Genomic DNA, 24,647 nt, shown 5'->3' on the forward strand with positions numbered 1-24,647 from the left:
AATGGTATAGGTTTGTTTTAAAGAGACATGACAATAATATAGATTGCCTTTGTATACAAAAAACCTGCAGTAGAGAGCCATACCTGGATAGTTGTTGTAGTCACTCTGTGGAGATATGTCAGTGCAGGGGCATTTAGAAGCTGCTTACGTAGCAATTCATCCTGCTTACGTAACAACGCACCTAGCTTACGTAACAACAGCTGGTCCTGCTTAGACCACAACTCATTCTACTCACCATCAACTGCTGTGCCTAGACTATGTGACTTAGTTGATAGTATATACACATTCAGCGACTATTTTCTAGGGAATAGGAAAATAAACACTAGACAAAATAATAGGGGATGGTAAGTGTCTGTGTCTGGGTGTGTGTAGAAAGTTAGTTAATTCTAAATACAGTTACTATTAATGCTAATTGTATTGTGTCTTAATTTTCTTCCTATTATAGACTCCCTTATATACACCACAGATGTAAAATAAATAAAAAATAGAAATAGTATTGGCTTCTGTGTGGGAATGTCAGCAGTTCTGTCCAATGCTTCCAGTATCTCATCTTCCCCTCCTTATTCATTGCTGCTCATGTTCATAAGTTAAACAGTAAAAAACTAAAATAACTTATGACAAGTGCATCAAAGCAGGTAACGCTCTCATTTGAGTGCATGGTTCTGACTTGCTTTAGGCTAATTTCACACCAGGACGTTGCGTTAGAGGGGGCGTTAAGGTCGCATAACGTCCCCCTAACTCAACTCCTGGTGGTGCTGGATCTGGACGTCAGAGTGAGCCGCGTTGTGCAGCTCACTCTGACGTCAGTGATGCCGTGATGCGCACTCTTGTGCGCATGCGGCATCACGTGGTCCCGCCGGCCAATCGCCGCACAGAGCGGCTGCTCCAGGATGTAAACACTGCACGTCACAACGTGCAGTGCATAATAATTAGCCATGTGCCTGGCCGCTCTCCGCTCCTCCCCAACATTACTGAGCATGTGCAAGCAGTCTAACGCGGCTCAACCGCGTCCAAAGTACTGCATGCAGTACGTTGTCTTGTGACGCAGTGTTACAATGTAACGCAACGTCCGCACTGTGAACAGCCTCATTGATTTTTCATTGCTGTGCGGTGGGCTGCGTTACAGGCTGCTCTAACGTGCGCCTGTAACGTCCCACTGTGAAACCAGCCTTATTCAGAAGCTGTGTAGGAACCAGGCTTTGTAATATTATGCTATGGGATTTTAGATAGGAAATGTTTAAAGTTTTTATTGTACTTGTATTTTAGTGTGTGTACAATGTTTTCAATTGAAACTATTATCAATATTGCCTACCGATTGCCTTACTGCCACACTACTGCCATTGTTTACTTTAAGGCTACTTGCACACCAAGACGTTGCGTTAGGTGCTACGTTAAGGTCGCATAACGTGCACCTAACGCAAGGCCTGGTGCTCTTCGATGTGGACATCAGAGTGAGCCGCGTTGTGCAGCTCACTCTGGCGTCCGTGAAGGCGTGATGCGTACTCTTGGACGCATGCGGCATCAGGTGGTCCCGCCGGCCAATCGCCGCACAGAGCGGCCGCACCAGGAAGTAAACACTGCACGCCACAACGTGCAGTGAATATTAATTAGCCATGTGCCTGGCCGCTCTCCGCTCCTCCCCAACATGACTGAGCATGTGCAAACAGTCTAACGCGGCTTAAGCCGCTGTAACGCTATAGTATGCTGCACTTTCGGAAGAGCGTGCAGCGTTACATGTAACGCACCGTGGGCAGTGTGAACAGCCCACTTGTGTTACATTGCTGTGCGTTGGGGGAGCGTTACAGGCTGCACTAACGTGCGCCTGTAACGTCTTAGTGTGTAAGCAGCCTAAAGGAGTACTGTAAGGGTAAAAAAAAAGTTTAACTTTTTTTTAAAATCTGTGCCAGCACAGGGAGTTCCCAGTGACGTCAGCCGGAGCGAGGACATGCGTGGCCAGGGCTGCGCAGGCGCAGTAGCTTGCAACACTAAATTCACAAAATCCAGAAGTGAGCTGCGGCGGGAGACTGGAGGCTTGTTTTGTCTTGGCGTGGGCACAGGATGACTGTGGGGGGCCAGTAGAAGGCCCAGGTAAGTTAAACTTTTTTTTTCACCCTTACGGTACTCCTGTATGGCTAGCTTCACAGTGGGATGCTATGGTTGTGTGTTAAAAAAGTCTTATAAGTCTGCTTACTGCACTGCAATGATAAGTCTATGCAACGTTCACAGTGCGGCATTAGCATTACAGTGTAATGTGTTACGTTATGATAATGCACTGCATGCAGTGAGTTAGCTCTAAACGCACCTGTTAACAGGTGCAGGAAAGCATACTTTTCATTGTTGGTATGCTTCACTGTACCTATTGTATGTGATGTAACGCCGTTATAACATGATGTACAAATTTTTTGTGTTGAACAAGGAACACAACGCACCGTCCCACTGTGAACCTCAAGGTAGTTTCCTATTGGCGTGTTGCAGTGCTTTATAATACAAACAAAAACAACATTTGCAGTGGTATGAGATGTAAGGGCCCCTTTCCACTGGGAAGTGCGATTGCAAGAGCAATCTCTGTACGCTGCAGTCACACAACCCGCACTTTCCACTTGCCGCATTTGCACCGTGAAGCCGCTGGGAACAGAGTGCAATCGTATCAAGAATTGTGCAGGCCGGTGATTGCGATTCAGGAAAAAAACGAATTGTTCAAGTGGAAAATGAGCACCAGAATCTATTGAGATGGGCAAAATGTTTGTGGTCCACTTTTTGAAGCAGATCGTAGCTAGTGGAAAAGGGCCCTAATGCTTGTAAAGAAGCAACTGATCAACATACACCTTCATTGACTAACATTGTGCATGTCAACATGATTATAGCAACGCACTGCATGTTCTGCATTATAACAACGCAGGCATAATTCAACGCACACTGCGTACATTAAAGGGAACCAGAGATGATAAATGAAAAACATTTTATACATACCTCAGGCTTCCTTCAGCCCCATCCGCCTGGATCCCTCCCACGCTACAGTCCTCCGCTGCCCGCAGCTACGAGAACTGGGTCCCCGCACTTCCGTCAGTCGGAGCCAGTCTAGCATAAGAGAAGTGTGCTGTTTGCGTATCTCTCCAGCAGCCGCTGGAGAGATACGTAGAGAGCGCACTTCTCCTGCATATGCTACTACCCAAAAGTGCTTTCTACAGTACATTTATCAGTAATGTGCGATAATGTGCATGTTACATAGCAATTACTCATACAATTAAAATAATGAAATAATGTGTGCGATTTAACATGCAGAGTGTGTGCTGCGATGTAGTGTGCGTGTAGTGTGAACATAGCAGTAAAGGCACATTATTTACTGAGGAAGATATGGGAAAGAATATGTTACATGCTGATTCCCTACAACAAAAAACACCAGCATACACAGTAAATCAGCATACACAGTAGGTAATTGTAGTAGGGGTGGATGAACACCCTGTAGAAAAAGTCACAGGAGACAAAAACACTATTCTTCATGCCCATAGAACAGATACCCGACAATCCGCCTGTGCTAATAAAAATCCCTTGTATTAACTACAGAGGTTTCGTCATTGAGGTAAGCTACCTCATATCACTTTTCGATTTTAAGCTGATTTTAGATGCTTTTATTACATCAGGGCGCCTCTTTCCCTTTTACGTACACAGTAGGTAGTTTACTACAGGAACAGTTTATATTGTGTATACTGGAAGTGGCATAACTATATTACAAAATGGTGCTATCATCAATAATGCACAAATATTACTTTATTGATCAGTGGCCTATTTTAAGACATTATTTAACGAAAACCTGAAATGAAAATAAAGTTCTGATGTAATTAATTGTATGTGTAGCTCGTAGTTAGGAGACCATTAGTAAAAGAACAGAATCTCATATTTATATTTGCAGTATAACATCTGAATGTTTAAAGGTCACCCGAGGTGAAAATAAACGAATGAAATAAACAATTGTATCTATCTTCCTTCTCCTAAAAATGACTTATTAAGATATTCAAACAACAACAAACAAACACAGAACACTTATATCGCGCTTTTCTCCTGGAGGACTCAAAGCGCCAGAGCTGCAGCCACTAGGACGCGCTCTATAGGCAGTAGCAGTGTTAGAGAGACTTGCCTAAGGTCTCCTACTGAATAGGTGCTGGCTTACTGAACAGGCAGAGCCGAGATTCGAACCCAGGTCTCCTGTGTCAGAGGCAGAGCCCTTAACCATTACACCTTCCACAGTTTTATTTTGTTTAAATCTACTTTTTAAGTTTTAAATGTTTTATTGTTTTTGCTCAATGACACATTCATTGAAGTCTGCAAAAGCTAAAATGTATGAACTATTGGCCCTTTTTATCTCTTTCCTTCTCTCAGAACCCATTTTCTGCTAGGAAAGTGTTTTTTAGTTGGAATTTCATATTAGTGAGGGTCACACTGTAGTCACTTCCTGTCTGAGTCAGGACTGAGTCAGCCACTTACATACCTGATATTTAACTCTTTCAGACAGAGAAAGAAAAAAAGGAATACAGCATAGTTATTTGTGTGCTAGGCACTGTACATACCCATCATGTCACATGTCATCCTGAGTATCCTTTAAAGAGAACCCGAGGTGGGTTTGAAGAATATTATCTGCATACAGAGACTGGATCTGCCTATACAGCCCAGCCTCTGTTGCTATCCCAAACCTCCCTAAGCTCCCCCTGCACTCTGCAATCCCTCATAAATCACAGCCACACTGCTGACAAACAGCTTGTCAGAGCTGTCTGTGTTTATCTCTATAGTGTCAGTCTGCTGCTCTCCCCGCCTCCTGCAGAACTCCAGTCCCCGTCTGCATCCCTTCCCACCCTGCTGATTGGAAGGAAGGGACAGGGGCAGGGACCGGAGCTATGCAGGAGGCGGGGGAGCAGCTGAGACTGACACTACAGATGCAAACACAGCCTCACAGCACGGCTGTGATTTATGAGGGATTGCAGAGTGCAGGGGGACCTTAGTGGGGTTTGAGATAGCAACAGAGGCTAGGTTGTATAGGCAGATCCAGCCTCTGTATGCAGATAACATTCTTTAAACACACCTCGGGTTCTCTTTAAAGAGACTATGTGTTAAGACAAACGTCCCCTGGGGGATGCTTACCTCGGGAGTGGGAAGCCTCTGGATCCTATCAAGGCTTCCCCTGTCCTCCGGTGTCCTGGCAACCTACTGCTGCAGCCCCCCGAAGTGCGGTGATGTAAATATTTACCTTTCACGATCCTGCACAAGCGCACTGGCCGCTCTTCCTTCTGGTGAAGGCGGAAATAGCCGAACCCGATCGATCCGCTCTACCGTGCTGGCTCGAGTTCTTTTAAGCCTGCGCAGTAGAGTGGATATTATCGGGCTCGGCTATTTCTGCCTAGCCCGAACAAAGAGCCGCTACTGTGCCTGTGCTGGATCCCGGAGAGGTAAATAAATCATCCCTGGTCAGGCTTGTTGGGGGAGGATTACGGGAGGATTCAAGGGAGCCAGCGCTGGATTCCCTAGCTACAGGGATAGGGAAGACTCATTGGGACCCTGAGGGTTGCCCCTTCTGAGGTATGTAAACCCTAGGGGACTTTTTTTTATAATACAGAGTCTCTTTAAAGAGGAACTCCAGTGAACATTTTACTGTTGGTAGGTGATGTAGCTGCTGCATGGTTTTTGGCAGTTGGAAACAGCTGTAAATAGCTATTTCCCACAATGCAACAAGGTTCACAGACAGGAAACTGCCAAAAGTTCAAACGTTTCTTGTGGGAGGGGTTACTTGTGGGAGGGGTTTCACCACAATATCAGCCATACAGCGCCCCCTGAAGGTCTGTTTGTGAAAAGGAATAGATTTCTCATGTAAAAGGGGGTATCAGCTACTGATTGGGATAAAGTTCAATTTTTGGTCGGAGTTTCTCTTTAAGACCGAATTCTAAACAGCAGTAATGACAGTTTGCTGTAAAATTTGCTTCATTCATCTGCAGAACAGTCTGAAGTGCAGTGCAGTTTACACACATTATAATGTGTGCATTATGCTATGTGCATAGGGTGAATCCAGCCTTAATTTGTGTTAACTTTTATTTACTTTTCAGGACATCAGGACATAAATTTGACTTTCTGTTTCATGCCTCCTTTGCATACATAAAAGCACTTTTTTTTACTTAAAGGAGTTATCAGGGATTTCCATGTAAAATAAGGGCTACTAAACCAGGGCTTCGTCCAGCCCCAAGTCTCCCAGCATGTCCCTCGCCGCAGCTCTCCCCGCAGCCGTTCGGCGCCTCTTCCTCCCGGTCTGCGGTGATGATGTCAGGCCGACCTGGAGGTCGGCCTGTACTGCGCCTACGCGAGCAGCGCTGTCAATCACCGCCACATGGACCAGAGTGTACTGCACAGTCACAGTAGTAGTAGTAGGTCTGCCTGACGTCATCACGGCAAACCGGGAGGCAGAGGTGGAGAGCTGCAGCGAGGGACATGCTGGGAGACTTGGGGCTGGATGAAGCCCCGGGTAAGTAGCCCTTATTTTACATGGAAATCCCTGATAACTCCTTTAAAGAGACACTGAAGTGAAAAAAAAAATATGATATAATGAATTGGTTGTGTAATATGGATAATTACTAGAAGATTAGTAGCAAAGAAAATATTCTCATATTTTTATTTTCAGTTTAGTGTTTTGTTTTGTTTTGTTTGTTTTTTCATAACATTGCATCATTCTCTAATATATGCAGTTTACACACTACTCAGCATTCTAAATGTTTTTACAGAGCAGTCTTGTGAACTATTGATCTGTGCTCTGGAGAGAAAAATAAAATACAGTGACTGACAGTTGAGATAACAAGCTTCAGAAGACAGAGTTCTCTGCAACTTTGAAAGTCATGGAGCTCAATGGCTTTTTTTGCATAGATAACAACTGGAGATCCTTAACTTTTCCTGTACTGGAAACAATATTAGACTTATGTCTCTGCTTCTAATGTTTTATTTCTTAGCTGTATTACACATACAAATCATTATATCATCATTTTTTTTTCCGCTTCAATGTCTCTTTAACACTTGCTGTATTCAAAGCAGAAATTGATTTCAGACAATTCCTTGATAGGATTACTACTGTATGTACCCAAGTTTATCTCATAATGCCACATGTCACTTCAGTTATCCTTTAAGTGCATTTATACATAAGCACATAAACATTTTAAAAATGTATGCTCTACCGATTCAATGACTGGAGTTACACATTAAAGGATACCTTAGCGCTCCTAAATTTTAACCTCTTAAAGACCACAGGCTTACACCCACCTAGTGACAAGGCGATTTTTTATAATTCACCACACTGCAGCTTTAACAGTGTGCTGCACGGCCATACAACTCAGCACACAAATTAATCTTCCCTCCTTTTCTTGCCACTAACAGAGATTTCTGTTGGTGGCATCTGATTGCTGCTGCAATGTTTATTTTATTCTTTTTTTTTTTATTAACTTCCTTGGCGGTAACCCCGAACGTAGTTCGGGGTAAGCCGCGCAGGAGGTTTTCTCCGGCCCTGCTGAGCCGATTTGTTTAATTTTTTTTTTTGCTGGACGCAGCTAGCACTTTGCTAGCTGCGACAGCACACCGATCGCCGCCGCCCTGCGCTCTATCACCGCTATCCGTCACGCCGTGCGGCCCCCCCAGACCCCGTGCGCTGCCTGGCCAATCAGTGCCAGGCAGCGCTGAGGGGTGGTTCGGGACTCCCAATAACGTCCTGACGTCGGTGACGTCATCCCGCCCCATCGCCATGACGACGGGGGAAGACCTCCAGGAAATCCCGTTTCAGCTTATGAGAGGGATCTGTTTCCCTGCCAACCGAGGGGACAGCTCAGTGATCGAGCTGTCCCCAGTACAGCGCTGCAGTAGATCATAGAGCTGCACAATGGAAAAAACTGTTTATTTTTTTTAACAGCCTGCCAGCCGCAATCGCAGCTGGCAGGCTGATCACGGAGCTCCGTGTCTCGGCAGGGAAACGTTTCCTGCTACCCCCCAGCGGACTTGACGCCAATCAGCAGTCCTGGGAAGCCACTCTATGGCTGCTGATCGGCTTTAGGCGGCCGCAGGGTGGTTAAAAACTGAGTTCTTCTCTGCCCGCTCAGTTACCTTAGGCTGCCTGAAGCTTCTTCCGGGTCGTCCAGAGTTGGTGAGCAGAGCGTAGGAGCTGTCCGGCGACACGCGTCCTGGATAGTGTGACCGTGGCTGGGAGCGCTCTGCGCATGTGCACGACTTAGTTGTGACATCACAGTATGCTGCACTGTACATGCTCCATTGCACAGAGAAAGTGCAATGCAACCTATCAACACTGGAGCGTTGCAATCCAATTTCTGTGGATGCGCACGGCAATGGATCTAGTGTAACAGTTCAGTGTATCCAGGTTGAAGGACAGAATCAAGCTGTGGTTGTTGATTATCTGTAAGGCAGGGGTCACACTTGAGCAAATGCACAGCGTTTTGATGCAGACAAAGAATGCAGGCAGAATCGTATATAATGATAGTGCTGTTGCATTTTCCAGAGGCATATGCGATTCCGCATAGCCTTTAAGAAAAGATACAACCTGCACTTCTTTCCCGCACAACATGTACAGTTTTCAATCGGACTCAATGGCTACTGTTAAAAAATTGCTAGTTAAAACACTGCAAATCGTGCAATTGTGCGGCAAAATGCTTGCAGGAAATCGTCTGTGATTTTATCAAGTGTGATCCCTCCCTAAAAGATTTGTGGAGTTCAGAAACTTAGCTTCCAAATTCTAATGACCATCATGAAGTATTATACTTACAGTAGAGCAGTTCAAAGATCAATACCTATGAGATGTGGGTAATTCACTTGCTTGACATCAGGCCCAGACTTACATCACAGGAGCCTATAGGCACAGATGTCCTGGCACCCAAGACTTAGCTCTCCATGAACCTAAAAACCCTGCTGCAGTGCATCAGAAATGTGCTGGCTGGCCCCTAGCATTAGGTATCCCTAGCATTAGGTAGCCAGAGGTACCCTCAGTATTAAGTAGCTAGTGGAGTTCCCCCAATGCAATGCCGAGAGATGGGTGACTAAACTCTCATTTCCACTCCATTCGAGAAAGGAGGGAGGGAGAAACAAGAGGAGAGGAGTGAGTCGCCTTTCCATCATCAGGCGTCTGTAGGCACATGCCTACAGTGCCTTATGGTAAATCCGGCCCTGCTTGACATCTTGCCCCACTGGATATTGGATCCGATTTCAGTATAGATTGTATGACATATTACTTTCACCACAGAAAATGCTAGTTGATAGTGCACCACTGCTGACTCTAACTAACCCCCCCCCCCCCCCCCCCCCCTCCTCCCCACCACCACCACTCTTGATGGCCTTTCCTGGTCAATGTTCAATCAATAAAACAAAGATCTATCATGAGAGCTTTCTTTTTAAGAAAAAATGCACAATGCATGTTGGCCCTAATGGTCTGCTCACTACAACAGCTTATAGTATACTTGTGCCATTAAGGATACAATCCCAAGGACAATCGATCGTACGATTCGATCATAATTATTGATTGGAAACAATAAGGTTTGCCCACTAACAGACATAAACATACTAACTAATGACTCCATCAATCTGATCGCATTGGTTAGCAGTTTTTAGTCCATGAGTGGTCGTGACCAACAGTTTCCAATCAATCATAACAATCAAATTGGACAATTAATCATCTGTGGGATTGTTTCATTAATTGGCACCATTAAGCTGGGTTTACACTGGCAACTGCTAATGAAGGATACGTTTTAACGGAATCAATTGCTTACCAATTGCTGTGCATTTGCATCTGTTGGGTCCACAACGCACACAAACACACACACAAATGCATGCAGCAGTAGGTTGTAAAAAGCTTTCTGTTACAATGCATAGATGTAAACTGACCCATTGGCCCCATTCATAGAGGAGTGTTGCAGTGCAGCAGCTCTATAACGCATGCGGCAATGCTCCGCCTACAGCAACAGTGTGGCAGGTGTGTTGCTGTATAGCGGCGACATGGTAACACACTGCATGCAATGCATTACCAGTAACCAGATGGAACTCGTGGGTAATGAGTGGTGCTGCTGTCTGTAACGTTGCGTTCCTGCTGTCACTGTGAACGGGGTCTTTGGGAAACATGGAAAATGCCTTCACCTGCATTGTGCATCAGTCGCAGGTTGCTTTATAGCTGAAAGCAACCAACTTAGGGTAAAGCTACGTACACACATGCAAGAACTGTTGTCCATTGGGGATTGGAAACGATCTCTCAGGCGACAATTCAGGGAATGATGCTGTACAGACACACCCCTTACCTTGAGGCTAGCAATGTGTCCTGTTGCTATGGTGGGGGGCGGAGGGACGACCATCGGCGGATGACCAAGCGGCATCAGATCAGTCAGCCCAAGCTGAAATATCATTGTGATCGGTAATGCTCGGGCATAGGGGGTTGTTAAAGATCAGACAGGATGGATGCTTAATGAACCCGATGCCCGAGCAATATCAATCGTCTGCCACTGTACATACCTAACGATCATCGGTTGAAACGGTCCTTTTCAGCCCACAGTTATAGAAACCCAGTCTTAATTCTGCTCTCAGGTCGCATTTACAGTGGGACGTTATGGTTGCGCGTTATAAAGTCTTATAACGCAGCGTACCGCACTGTAATGCTAATCCTATGGGGGGCGTTCACAGGGCGATGTCGCGTTAAAAAATGATGCGCTCTGGTAACTCACTGCTTGCAGTGCTTTCTCTTAACGCAGACACGTTGCGACTTTAACGCCGCATTAAACCGCAACGTCTCACTGTGAATACAGCCTGAGTTTCCTTCCCCAGTAGCACTACAGCCTATGCTAGATTCCCACTATTCAGCTTGTAACCTGTCAGGGCATATTCACAGTGGGATGTTGCGGTTTAATGCGTTGTTGATGCCTCTTTCACAGTGCGATGTTAAAGTCGCACATTACAAAATGTTTCAACGCAGACTAACGCACAGCAATACCAAGCCTGTGCGACATTCACAGTGCACACGTTGCGTTTGTGTGTAACGTGTAGCATTATTAGAAAGTGCTGCATGCTGTGCGTTATACGTTATTAACTGCATTGGACTGTTTGCACATGCTCAGTAAAGACTTGGAAGCATACTTTTCATTGCCTGTATGCTGTACTGTATGCAGCGATAATGGGGCATTAAGTTGCATTGCAACTTTTATGGGGCGTTGCGTTGTAATTTGCGTTGTGACCTTAAAGGATTTATCAGGGAAATCACCTAAAATGAGGTTTACTCACCTGGGGCTTTTTCCAGCCCCTTGCAGCAGACTGTCCCACGCCGACCGCTCTGCTCCCTGCCGCTGTCCCGGTCTTGCCTCTTGGTATTAAGGCCGACCGCGGGGGCGGCCTTACTGTGGCTGTGCGAAGCGCCGCTGTCAATCATCGCCACGTGGGTCGCGGTGAACTGCGCAGTTCGCCACGGCCCACGTGGCGATGATTGACAGCAGCACTTCGCGCAGCCACAGTAAATACAGAGCGGCGAGATCAGGACAGCGGCAGGGAGCAGAGCGGTTGGCGTGGGACAGTCTGCTGCAAGGGGCTGGAGAAAGCTCCAGGTGAAAAAAACCTCATTTTAGGTGATTTCCCTGATAACTCCTTTAGGCTGCTTACACACCAAGACGTTACAGGCGCACGTTAGTGCGCCTGTAACGCTCCCCCAACGCACAGCAATGTAACACAAGTGGGCTGTTCACACAGCCCACGTTGCGTTACATGTAACGCTGCACGTTCGGTGCAAAGTGCAGCATGCTACGGCGTTGGAGCGGCTATAGCCGCGTTAGACTGTTTGCACATGCGCAGTGGGGGGCGGAGAGGAGGCGGGGAGAGCAAGCTACAGTAGCCGCGCACATGGCTACTTAATATTCACTGCACTGGCGGTAGCTGATTGGCTGGCGGGACCACGTGATGCGGAGTGTCTCGCTCCGCATCACGTGGTCCCGCTGGCCAATCAGCGCCACTCTGGGAGACATTATAGGAATCGAGCCGCCGAACGCGGCTCACTCTACCGTCGGCTTTTGCAGCACCATACGTTGTGTTAGGTGCACGTTATGCGACCTTAACGTGGCACCTAACACAACGTCTTGGTGTGCAAGAAGCCTTAATGTCGCATCAAAACGCAACGTCCTACTGTGAAAGAGGCCTGAAGTCGCAATGTGTCTGCGTAAAGAAGTAACGCACTGTAAGCAGGTACCACAACGCAATGAACGGCACATGGGATTATCATTGCAGTGCGGTAAGCTGCATTGTAAGACTTTATAACACAGCTCCGCAACGTGGCACTGTGAATGGGACCTTAATCTTCAGGATTCTCTGTACTACCAGCCAGTGAATGATAATTTAATGTTACTGTGTTGTTGTTATTTATTTGTTTATTTTTTCATAAGGCTAATGTTGCAGACAATGGTTTTGCATGATGTTCTGATGCTATTTGTAAACAATGGGGGGCTTAGCTGTCTTCCAAGGAAAACAATCACCAATATATTTACTTTAACCAGCCATTACATTCGGAGCTTGCTGTGAATACATGTGGACATGACAGTGATTTCTTTACACCAGTGTGTGAATGTATTGGTGTAACACAACTTTCGTTATATAATTACCTGTGTTTATGAAGACTGTGCACAGGATACCATCGGGGTGTGATGGACTCACCACCAAAATATGAATAATATGAGATTTTATGCTTCGCTATCTTATAATGTACATCACAGGCTATCTTTTTCCTTTCAATATAACGCTGATTTAAATAAAGACATCCCGGGGACGTTATTTACAGGCTGCCATAATTTACCTATACCGCTTGGCAGTGGAACACCAAAAAGTAAATGAATAAAATACTTCATAACTGCAGCAAGAACAGACTGGCTGCTGTAATGAAGAAAAGATTTATGTCAGACCATTCCAGTCCAAATAGCGGCAGCCTCTGTTTGTCTCAGCCCAGTGCCTCTATTTAAATGTTACTTTCATATATTATGTGGCATTAATTTAACTATAGCTCATTAAAGCAGAATGAAATGGTTAAATTAACTTATCAACCCATAATGATGATGAATGAGGTATTAATTCAGATACAAGCCGGGCAATTTGCAAGTTTACGCATTCTGATGGCTCTCAAATAACATTTTGAATAGCGGGTCAGCGCCTCAATCAATTACACAAACATGTAAAGTCGCTCTCCTGGAAAGGGGGGAAAAAAATCTTTTTTTTTTCATGCATATGCATTAAAACATGTCGGTAATTATCTTGGAAAATTGCCTTCATTGGATTAAACGGCGGAATTGGACAAGAGCTGCTATTCGCAGTTGGCTAGTGTTTCAATTCAGCTACCAGCCACCGGGGATGGAGAGTGGTGTGTGCGAGATGTGTGTGTGTGTGTGTGTGTGTGTGTGTGTGTGTGTGTGTGTGTGTGAGATGTGTGTGTGTGTGTGTGTGTGAGAGAGATGTGTGTGTGTGTGTGTGTGTGTGTGCGTGTGTGTGCGTGAGAGATGTGTGTGTGTGTGTGTGTGTGTGTGTGTGTGCGTGCGTGAGAGATGTGTGTGTGTGTGTGTGTAGGTGCATGAGTGTGTATGTGCGAGTGCTGAGTATAGTGTGTGAATGTGCTGTGTATAGTGTGTGAGTGTGCTGTGTGTGACAGTGTGTGTGAGAGAGTGCTGTGTATGTGAGTGTGTGATGTGTGCATGAGTGTGTGTGAGTGTCTGTGTATGTGTGTGAGAGAGTCTTTGTGTGTGTGCTGTGTGTATGACTGTGTGTGTGCTGTATATATGACTGTGTGAGAGGCTCTCACATACAGTCATATACACAGCACACACACAAAGAGAGACAATGTGTGTGAGAAATGTGTGTGAGAGAGTGTGTGCTGTGCGTATGTGTGAGAGAGTGTGTGCTGTGTGAGAGATTGTGTGTGTGTGTGTGTGTGTGCTGTGTATGAGTGTGTGTGAGGTGTGTGTGTGTAGGTGTGCTGAATGTGACGTGTGTGTTGTGTGTGTGACAGAGTGTGAGCTGTGTGTCTATGTGGATGACAAGGAGTTTCAAAGCCCATGAGAGGTATGAAGGGTTAATCTGGCACATCACCGGCTGACACCCTGCTTGATTAACAGACACCAAGTAGATCAGAGGACAGGAAGGACTTTAAGCTCAGACGTGTTTGTTCAGGGACTGAAATTCTAAATAAAATATCATAGTAACCGTCCATCTGCTGTGATTGACCGATGCGTTGCAAAATAATGTCCTTGCATCGCCTTCATATCTATCATTCACAGCACTGCCTTGTTAGTTTACCGCTTTGAAAGCTAATGGATCAGCAATCCTACTTATCATCGATCCTAAAAAATAAAATAAGATAAAAACAACCTCAGCTTTTGCCCAGAGGTGTACTGGAGGCACCAAGGCAGCCAAGATAGTTGAACAATTAAAGTGTCAACTGTGAAGTAATTGCTGTTTTACACGACGTTCCCTATCCTTGTTACAGCGTCACATAACTGGGGCACGTTAGTAATTAATGACACTAAGCTACAGATACAGGTCACACAATTATCATCTTACATAAGGACCCCGCTTTTTCTTTTATTTCATCTGTGTTCCTAGCGGGAAAAGCCAAATAATCTGAATGCAGTGAATAGAGCACACCAGTCAATATTGCATTTAGCAGTGATCAGTAGCCAGGAATGAAAGACTTGAATCTTACAGTTATCTTGTCTTGCCCGGTGACGTCACTAGCAGAGTGTGAATCGTCACTATATGCAGATATATATGTGACAAACATGTATGGGCTGTGCATTAGCTGCCAGTTACCGATGTTTCACTTATTCCCACCAGAGTTCAAAGAATAATAACTACAGATGTTTATAAAGTATTCCTAAATGTTGATTTGCAGTTTATACAAATAATCAACCAAACTAACAAGTGAAATGCACTTACCTCTCTTGCTGGGGACCAAATAAAAGTTCACACAAGTTCACATACCTATATCCTAGTTAACGTGAATGCCCTCCATATAATGTCCCTACTTTAGCTGTCTGGACCTGTAAATAAAGTGAGGACATGAGATTTCTTAGGGCTGATTTGCCGGTGGCGGCTCCTCAGTCATTTTAACCTGCATTGGAAAGTGGTGATTCCACCAGTTAAATCTTAGAAGCTATTATAAAAAAAAAAGTTGCCGATGGAGCCACACTGGCATTCTGTTCATTTCCATTAAAACTATATTGCAGAAAGTGGTGTAGACCTTAAATTTCACATGAAACCTCTTTCTGACCCACACTAGTAGTAACAAGAAAACAGTGAAAACAAAACACTTTAACCATAAAACATAGCACAGTTGTTATAACACGTTCTGGCTGGTGTCAGATTTTTTTGTCCACAGTATAAGAAAAATCTATCTATAGAATTTTGTATTTTTTTTCTTACTTACTTTAGTACCAGTCTTGCAAAAGTGCAATAACCGACGTTAGCGTTTTGTTATTTTTGACGCAATTTTTATTTCTGATTCCTGGCGCTTGGGTGGGCGTTGCGTTTTTGTAAAAAACACTTTTCTAGAGCGTTTTCTTAATTCACTACCTGACGCAAGTCAGGAAGTGAACTTTGACCCGGAAAATAATAAATACAATGTACGTGAACGCAATTGCTGCACAAAGCAATTTTGTGAGCGTTTGACGTTTTTCCTATACCTTCCATTGGGGCGGAATCACCTCAAAAATGGTACAGGCACCACTTTGCTGAGTGGAACGGAAACAAACCGCTCAGAGGTGAACTCTCTCATAGAGAATCATTGCACATACACTTTCAGGGCGATTTTGAAAATCGTCAGGGCTCTTTCACACTAAAGGCTGCGGTAGAAAAGGCTGAAGGTCAGCCTTTTGCTTAACGCCAATACATAGCGTTTTCAAAGCGTTTTCAAAGCGTTTTGAAAGAGTTTTACAGCCCATATGAAAACGTCCTTTTTTTTTTTCTTCCATAAAAATAAGTGAACAAGATAGCTGTAAAACGCTTTGAAAAGGCTTTGAAAACGCTGAAGTTGGTGTTTTCCATTGACTATCATTGAAACGCCAACAGCCAACTTCAGCTGTAAACAGCCCTGAAAAAGCTCCTGGGAACGTTGAAACGCAACGCTCCAAAACGCCGAGTTAGATGTGAAAGGTAAAATGAAAGTCTATGGACTTTCTTTTACCTAGCAAAACGCCAACTTCGGCCGTGGCGTTAAAACGCCGAAAAATCCCTTTGGTGTGAAAGGGCCCTTAGTGCTTAAAAATAAATAAATCACAAAACGCCTCCAGTGTGAACGATCCCTAAGGACCTTGAACCAAATAGTGTGATATGAAACTGCATCAGTTTATTTACTGGCCACTTAGAGTTTAATCTATGAAGAATTATTTTAAATTGTACAAGCATCAATATTAATTATAAGTCAGCCCATGCCTACAGATAGGAAGTTGTGATGTGCTTATTGTAGGTTAGTAGATTACATATTGAGCTGGTTTTGCTCAGTCTTACTATTCTCACTGTAAGTTTATTATATGGAAACATTGCTTAGTAAAATGAAATAAATGTAGAAAATGCAGTCAGTAAAGCATTGATGCTAGCCAGGTAGCTGAGCTCTTTTCCTAGGGAGCTGGGTGTAAGGCTACAGTCACATTGACGTGTTGCAGTGTTTCAGACAATATAATCACTTAGCAAATGCAATTCAATTATATGGTAATGGTACGGTCACAGCGCATTAGCAGTACGGTGCATTGGAATACGTTGAAATAACGCAAGGCATGCTGTACAATACTGAACTACAAGCACATTGTGCACTGAAGCATACTTTTCATGAACTGTATGCTTCACTGTATGCATCGCATCATGCGCCTAACACACAAAATGTGACTATTCCACTCCCTTCCAATCCTGTTTTTACAAGGTACGCAGGGCCCCAGTGTGAAATTAGCTTAAATCCCACCTAGGAAATCAGCTTCATGAAGGGTATATGTTCTTGCCATCTATAAGTAAGTGGCTCGTTTGATGGACATGAATACTTGTGCTGAATACTCTTTAAAAAGGAGCTTTAACCAAGGATTGAACTTCATCTCAATCAGTAGCTGATACCCCGTTCCTCCTAGAAATCTTTACCTTTTCTCAAATAGATCACCAGGAGGGTCTGTGTGGCTGATATTGTGGTGAAACACCTCATACAGTGTGATGTCAGGACCTATGTCCTGACATCACACTGTGGGAGCCTCGTTGCATTGTGGGAAATAACAGCTGTTTCATACTGCCAAGCAACCAGTATCTCCCTCTGTGCATATGTAGATCTATTTTAAAACAACTTTTATCCTATCACATTGGTAGGGGGTGCAGTTATAAATAATGGCAGTTGGTGCTGTTTCTTTTTAATGTTTGCCAGTGATTACGTGCAGGCTGAATATGGATCAAACAATATGAACAAATTACATGGCGAATATCAATCATGTCTTAATCTCTCTTTTATCTTTTAAACTTCTCACTTTGCAATGTATTTTTTTCCCCATTTCACTAAAGTTCCAATTTAAGGGCATGAGCTACTAACACATTTGTGTCGGCTTTTCAGCAACACATCAATGCTACAGATGCTGAAAACGAACACAAATGCGCTAGTGGGCTCAGGCCCTCAGTGGTGGTGCCGGAGCTAATTTGCACTCAGTAGATTAGATGCTAGTGCTTCTTTTCCCGAGAAAGTCTCCTATAGGAGATTCTCAGTACTAAAGGCATCATTTGCATAAAATGTCATTGTTTACCCAATATTTGTGTGTTTGTGACCAGAACTAAAGCTTGAAGTTGTTCCGATACAAAATTGCCCTAGGAATTGTATGTTTGGATCTTACAGATCATAGGTTAAGATGGCCACTAATGATACAATTTGCCAAATGATAATTTACAAATGATTATTCGTATGAATAATAGTGGCTTAGGACCACTAATGAACAAAAGTCTCCTAACCAATCCAATCACATTGACGGGATCATTAATCTGATCAGATTGGTTAGGAGATTTTTGTCCATTAATGGTCCCAAACAATCATTTCCGATTGTTCATATGAAGAATTGTTAGTAAATGATCTTCAGCAAATTGTATCATTAATGGCCACCAATATTGGTGGCCACTAACGATCCAATCTTTTTCATCCAGTCTTACCAAATTTATGTAGTAGAAGAGTAAACTGAGTGAATATATTAAATTAATACTTTAGGTAGTTCCTAATATTACATAGAAATGGTGAGATTGGACAAAAAAGACTGGATTATTTGTGGGCACCTTATGAGTGATGTGAAAATGCCAGAGGTTTAGTAGGGCAAATGTATTAAGACAAAACAACTGTATAAAAAATTGTCCAGAGTAAGCAGAGTTTTCCAACAGCTGAAAACTGATTTTATGTTCTGAGCTATTGTGGCATTCCGTTACATGTGCAGTACGCTTTGCTGGCTTCTGGGGTCGTATAGGTTCTATGCTGCCATAGGGGCAGTGTAGCTACAAGAGGCAGCAGTACACTTTTGCTTCCTTGGGAGCTGAAGATGTTGTTGGGGTGATCCAAAGACGAATAAGTGATGGTGCAAAAAGTTATACTGAATAAATACCAGTATACAAAACTAGAAAAGTTGATTTATATTATATTGGTCATTTTTTTGAAATAACTGTTCACAGTATTAAAGGGACTCCGAGCACCTCTCATGGGTATATCCAGTATTGTACTAGTACTGCAAAGTACTTAATGATGCATTCCTTTCTGTAGCTTGTGCTCTCCTCTTTCATTTGATGCCTGAATCACCATTCTACACCAAATAGTTTTCGTTCGATGTCAGTTTAAAAATCACGGCTGCCATCTTGGCTATGTTGTAACTTCTGGGTCACCACTGTCTTCTCTGTTAGACAAGTGCAACACTGAATGCAGCAGGAAGAGGAAGTGACAAGCATGGCCATTGCAAGAGGCTCCTCCAGAGGGGTCATAGCACAACTTTGTTGGAAGTTGTCTGGCGTAAAGGCATACCCATGAGAGGTGCTCGGAGTCCCTTTAAGTTCTGTAAAAATATGGTACAGACATTTACAGGATATGCAGTAGACTTTCAAATACAACATACAGAACCAGTAGTATATGTATGGGATAAACAAATACAGATTGATAAAGGCTATTGGTGACATTGAGTATGCCTTCCTCTGGATCAATAGGGATATGTGAGGGAGCAGGTTAGTTTTGTACTTTATTTTCTGGTTGAACTCGATGGACGTATGCCTTTTTTCAACCCAAATAACTATGTAACATCACTTAAACAACATCCTTTATTCCAGTCAATGAATGTATACACCTCTGTCTCCCCTGAACCATTTTACTGTTCATCAAATGTCTGAAAGGACGAGGAAGGAAGGTAAGCATCATATTGGTAATTTAAGCCAAATAAAAAAACAACAGCTTTGTGTTCAGCTTGAAAATCTAGAAAACTTTCCTTTTAGCAGTCTTCCCTAAAAGATCACCTTGTGACACTAGGTGTTTGGCATGCACACAGAATACAACAACTCGAGGTCAGGTTGAATCTATGTCATATACGAGAAGTCAGAATCGTGCGGTACAGTAGGACTAAACAGAGCTAGGTCAAATAACAGGCAATATCATACACAGGAAGTCAGATGGCTACAGTACAAGAGGGTCAAGACAAGTGCTAAGTCAATATTCAGGCCGAGGTCATACACATAGGATCAGATGACTGAGGTACAGAAGGGACGAGACAGAGACAAGGTAATTAGGCTAGCCGAGGTCTATAACGGGTATCAGATGACTGAGGTACAAAGGGATGAGACTTTAATCAGAGTGGTGAACTTGACAGATCATACACAGAAATACAATAATACTATAATTACAATATATATATATTACACAGTTCTAAACTGACTGGAGTACATATATATCGGGCAGATGCGCAATATACAGTATGAAATGTAGCTCACAAAACTACTATCTCACTAGGATAAGGACCAAGAACCAGCGTTCTGATTAGTATCAAGGCCGCCGCAGGGGTGCTGGGGATGCGAGAGGAGGACGGTGGAGCGGAAGTCCCCGTACGCGAACGAGTCCCTCCGGAGAAGCCGTGGGAGACATCGCAGGACCAGTCGCTGACAGGTAAGATTATTACACACCTAAAGAAAGTTTACCTAGAAAAACTTTTATTACCATAAAATGAAAACCATAAGTATTTCTTCCAGGCACCTGTACAAAAATAATAGTCATCTTGTGAGTTAAAAACAACTAAAATTTTTGCTCAAAGAATGGTCCTCCAAAGTGGTTGTGAAAAAATATTTTCAAGTTCAAATTCCCCACTGGACGCAGTGGCGTATTAGACAGCACTCTCACCTTGTAGCACTAGGGCACCTGTTTCAAATCTGGGCCAGGACATTATCTTCATGGAATTCGTATGTTCTCCCTATGTTTGTATGGGTTTGCTCCCACATTCTGGTAAGTTGAAGAGTCCCCCCTTCCCCCTAAACTGGTCTTAGGGCACCATCACGCAATTTCATGCACGTTATGACGCACAGCCTGCTTGGCAGGTTTTGTGTTTTGGCATGAGTCAGTGGCACTAGTACCAATTATTCCAATGGGAAAAGGCTGTATGCATGCTGGATTGATGTGGCTCTGTAAAATATATAAACTATAGGCTCACTATACACCAGCAGTTCTGAATCTGTGCAAGGGATAACTTGCATATTTGGGAGTAATGCATTATGGGAAACCACAGTTGCTCACCTAAAGCTGAATTATTGTAAATATGTAGTATTAAGAATCCAAGTCCAAGTTTTATATGGACTCCTTTAGCCACTTGTACATTCCTAGTGGTTCTGGGTCACCATGAGCTATCTGGGGGTCCTGTGATACTCTTCTACACAACTAACAACCTAACTCTTTGAAGTTCGTAGGGCCTGATATGCTTTGTGAAAGAGTGCAGTAAGAGAAGATAAGCAGTACCTCCTATACAGTGTAGGCCCACTCATAAATGTGCCAAAGAAAAAAACTAGATGTGGCTTGTTTTTGTTAAAAAGACAAACACCACATTACATAGAAAGCATATGATAGCAGTTGATATGTATTTTTTTCATTTTTTTTCCCAGTGGAACTTTTTTTGCATGCATATGTATTTTTATTGCATTCACTTGCTTTTATTATCCTATTCCTCATTCAACTCCCTATTTTTATTTTCCCCTGTGTAGTAATTGGGAGTTGCCTGACGGTGATTGTGTGTGATCAGGTTTTTATATCCTGCTGGTAGTTGATAGAGTGACTATGAGGAAAGACCATTTCTGGTCCAAAACATGTTAGCACTCTAGACTGGACCTCCCTAATAAAGTTCCTTTTACAGTTAGCTGTGGGCTGTATGCTTCTTTCACACTTAATGTAGGATAAAATATATTCCTGGCAATGCACAACTGTTGCTCAGCACTCCATTATGGTTTATATGCATCTGGTTTGAGTGGATTTTACCTGTATTGTTGCTGAGCAACGTGACCTCACCTTTTCTCACTCCTCTCTACAAAATGAAGACAGGTCAGTATGCACTGAAAGCAGCAGCACACTGGACCTGACTCATTAATGTTCTCTTGAGTTGGAGAACGCTGAACAACACTGGAGTAGCTACATGATACAGAAAGCCAGGTGTGGATTTTCTATACTGTCTCCTATCAGATAAGGCATATTACTGTAGGGTTAGCTGTGAAGTGGTCATGTGATTTAAGTTGATTTCATACACCTAAAGTGTGTGCAACATATTCAGGCATTCAGGAAAACCTGGATTTCTTACTGCATATACAGTATGTGCACAAAACTGTAATCGCACAAGTGTGATTTCGTAACCTATCAGAAAGGCCTAGTACTAGATTTGTGCAAATCAATCCACTGTCATAGCGTGAAGCAGAAGTGTATAACAACTACACAGATGCTGCATTTTACCACGAACACCATTTTCGTTCAATCTTATTCGGACAAATGATTATTATTATTGATTTATAAAGCACCAAACAAATGGTACTGTACAAAGTAAGAAAAACAAACACGGGGTACATAATAATACAGACAATGGTATAAATCACATATGGACACTGGTACAAAATACAGAATTGGTAATTACAGTGATAAATGTGACATGATGAATAGACTGTATAACAGATTGCAAGCTAAAGGGTGAGAGAGCCCTGCCCTGGCCAGCTTACAATCTAAAAAAATGGGGGGGGGGGGGGGGGGGGGGTGTTTGGCTAGTATGCAGTATTCATACGGTCACTGTTTTTTAGGTTAACTAGTAAGGAGTACAACTCGAATCATGTAGTTTAAATCTATAATTGATTAACCAAGTCACTTGCTGACTTTCATGTGGCCACTCCTCATTCCTCTCTTCTGATGACTCATGCTGTCTTGATAGAGAGCAGGCAGCATGAGTCATCAGAAAGGAATGGTTGTAGGGTTAGGAGGCTTAATTGAACTGCAAGATTGTTTCATATGACTGAATGGGAGAAAAGCTATTCTGGATAAGAAACATTTTCTGTTGCGTTATGCAACATTTTTGTTTCAGGATGTGACAGTGAATTCATATGTATGAATCCACATTCCATAATAGGATTACAACAACAATTCTTAGTATGGTCTACTATGACTCAGGAGAAGGATTCAAACATTTGCTACCTTATATTTGTAGTGAAGCAAATGACATGAAATAGATTCAGACACTGGTCCTGGCTGTATATATATTGAACACCTTTTTTTAATAAATGCATAACTGGAGCTTTTTAAAATTTGCGTGAAGCTTAGCATTAAAATGAAAACATCCATGCTGGATTTTGCAGCCCTATATATGATATTGCCTTCTAAAAACACACACCATTTACAAGCCGTTACTTCCTTAATATATGTAAAAACAAAGTTTTATTTCTCATTTAAAGTGTAAAAATAATTTCCCCAAAATGTACCACCTCTGAGCCTCTACTGCCTGATTAGAGTAAATGAAGCATGATTGAGGAAAAACACATTACAGATATCTTTCTGTGTGCCCCCAAATTGATGTTTTGTCTCCTTTGCAAATGGGTTGTGACTACAAATCATGCCCTCCCCCATGTTTACACCCTTTCCCTTGCATATCCATGGTGACCATCAGATCCTGAGGCCTTTTTTCCACGGGTCATAAAACAAGTGTTGACATCATAACCTTCACACCTATAACAAGTGTAGCCATAAGAATATTTAACCTGAATAAAGGACCCCTTTATCAGAGGAAGTGAAGTAGTAGTTGGGACCCCCTTACAGCTCTGGGCCCCCCCTACAATCGCAGGGGCTGCTCCCCTGTAGTTACGCCCGTTTGCAAAAATCATCAACCCCTGCAGATGTACTCAGCCCTGCTCTAGATACTCTTTGCTCCTCCCCTTCCTATTGACTGTTTAATTTTCACATCACATCTATTCTAGAATCTTTTGTGAGTTTAAAGAGTGCATTCAGGCCTATTTAACCAGTTCCGGATCCATGGTACGTATATATAAGCCCCCTGTAGAATTCATGTGCGGATCAGGGGCGTATATATCCCGCTGGGCTCTGATTGGTGAAAGGGAACTATGTTCTCTTCAGCCAATCAGAGTGCCCAAAATACTGAATGATTGCTGCCAAAGAAGTGGCAGTGATAATTCATAAAAAGTTTATAAACAGAAACAAATACACCTTTATTTCCAAATAATATATTGTTGCCATACATTGTACTAGGAACAAAATGTAAATGTTGGGATAACCAGGACATATTAGCAAATAAAATGTGTGGGTTATACCTATGGTAGCATTGTTTATTTTAAAAATATAGTGGATGGAAATGGAGAAATAGTGTATCTTTACAATCATAATTACTGAAAACAAATATCACCACCAAAAAGCCTAAGGGCCCATTTCCACTATCGCGAATTCGCATGCGTTTTTCGCATGCAAATTCGCATAGCAATACAAGTGAATGGGACTGTTTCCACTTGTCAGGATTCCTTTGCGTTTTTCTGTGCAGAAAAAATTTGCATGGCAGAGCCATCAGAATTCGCATATCGCATACCGCTATGCGAATCGCATACAATGTATTTAATAGGAAATTTGCATGAGGTTTGGGTATGCGAATTTTCATGCGAATTCGCATGCGAATTTGCATAGAAACAATGGAAAAGCACACCAGCACTGCCATGGTTAAATTCGCATACATCGCCATCCATGCAAATTTTCATGCGAATTCGCATGAAAATCGCATAGACCCGCATGCGAAATTCGCACCGCACAAGTGGAAATGCAGCCTAATTGGTGGTGAAAAAAAAACAAGATATACTTCATTTAGTTGTGATTAGTAGTGATAACATTATTGGGGAATGAATGAGAGGAGTGCTGACAGGTGACAAATGCTCTGGTTTTTAAGGGGAAAAACCTGTGGTAGGGAAGTGGTTAAAAGGACAGATAACATAGTCAGAAGTAGATTTAAAATGTGTCCCTAAAGCTGGCCATACACTGGCTCGATTTCCCGCCGATCGACAGCAGATTCGATCACTGGGATCGAATCTGCTGTCAAATCGTTCACGCAACACGCTAATTTTCGATCTATTTCGGTCCG

At 43.1% G+C, this 24,647-nt stretch overlaps 1 protein-coding gene across 2 annotated transcripts in view; it reads right to left on the reverse strand.

Annotated features, from left to right (window-relative positions):
* The window catches only part of HOXD3 (homeobox D3), a 328,853-nt gene that overhangs the window by 251,502 nt on the left and 52,704 nt on the right, over positions 1 to 24,647 (reverse strand). For both annotated transcript variants that reach the window (XM_068245450.1, XM_068245449.1), the window contains exon 3: positions 15,007 to 15,065. The gene's annotated coding sequence lies outside the window, so the exon portion shown is untranslated. The remainder of the gene's footprint in view (positions 1 to 15,006; positions 15,066 to 24,647) is intronic.

Source organism: Hyperolius riggenbachi, chromosome 7 (genome assembly GCF_040937935.1).
Source record: "Hyperolius riggenbachi isolate aHypRig1 chromosome 7, aHypRig1.pri, whole genome shotgun sequence".
In the NCBI taxonomy this organism is placed as follows: Eukaryota; Metazoa; Chordata; class Amphibia; order Anura; family Hyperoliidae; genus Hyperolius; species Hyperolius riggenbachi.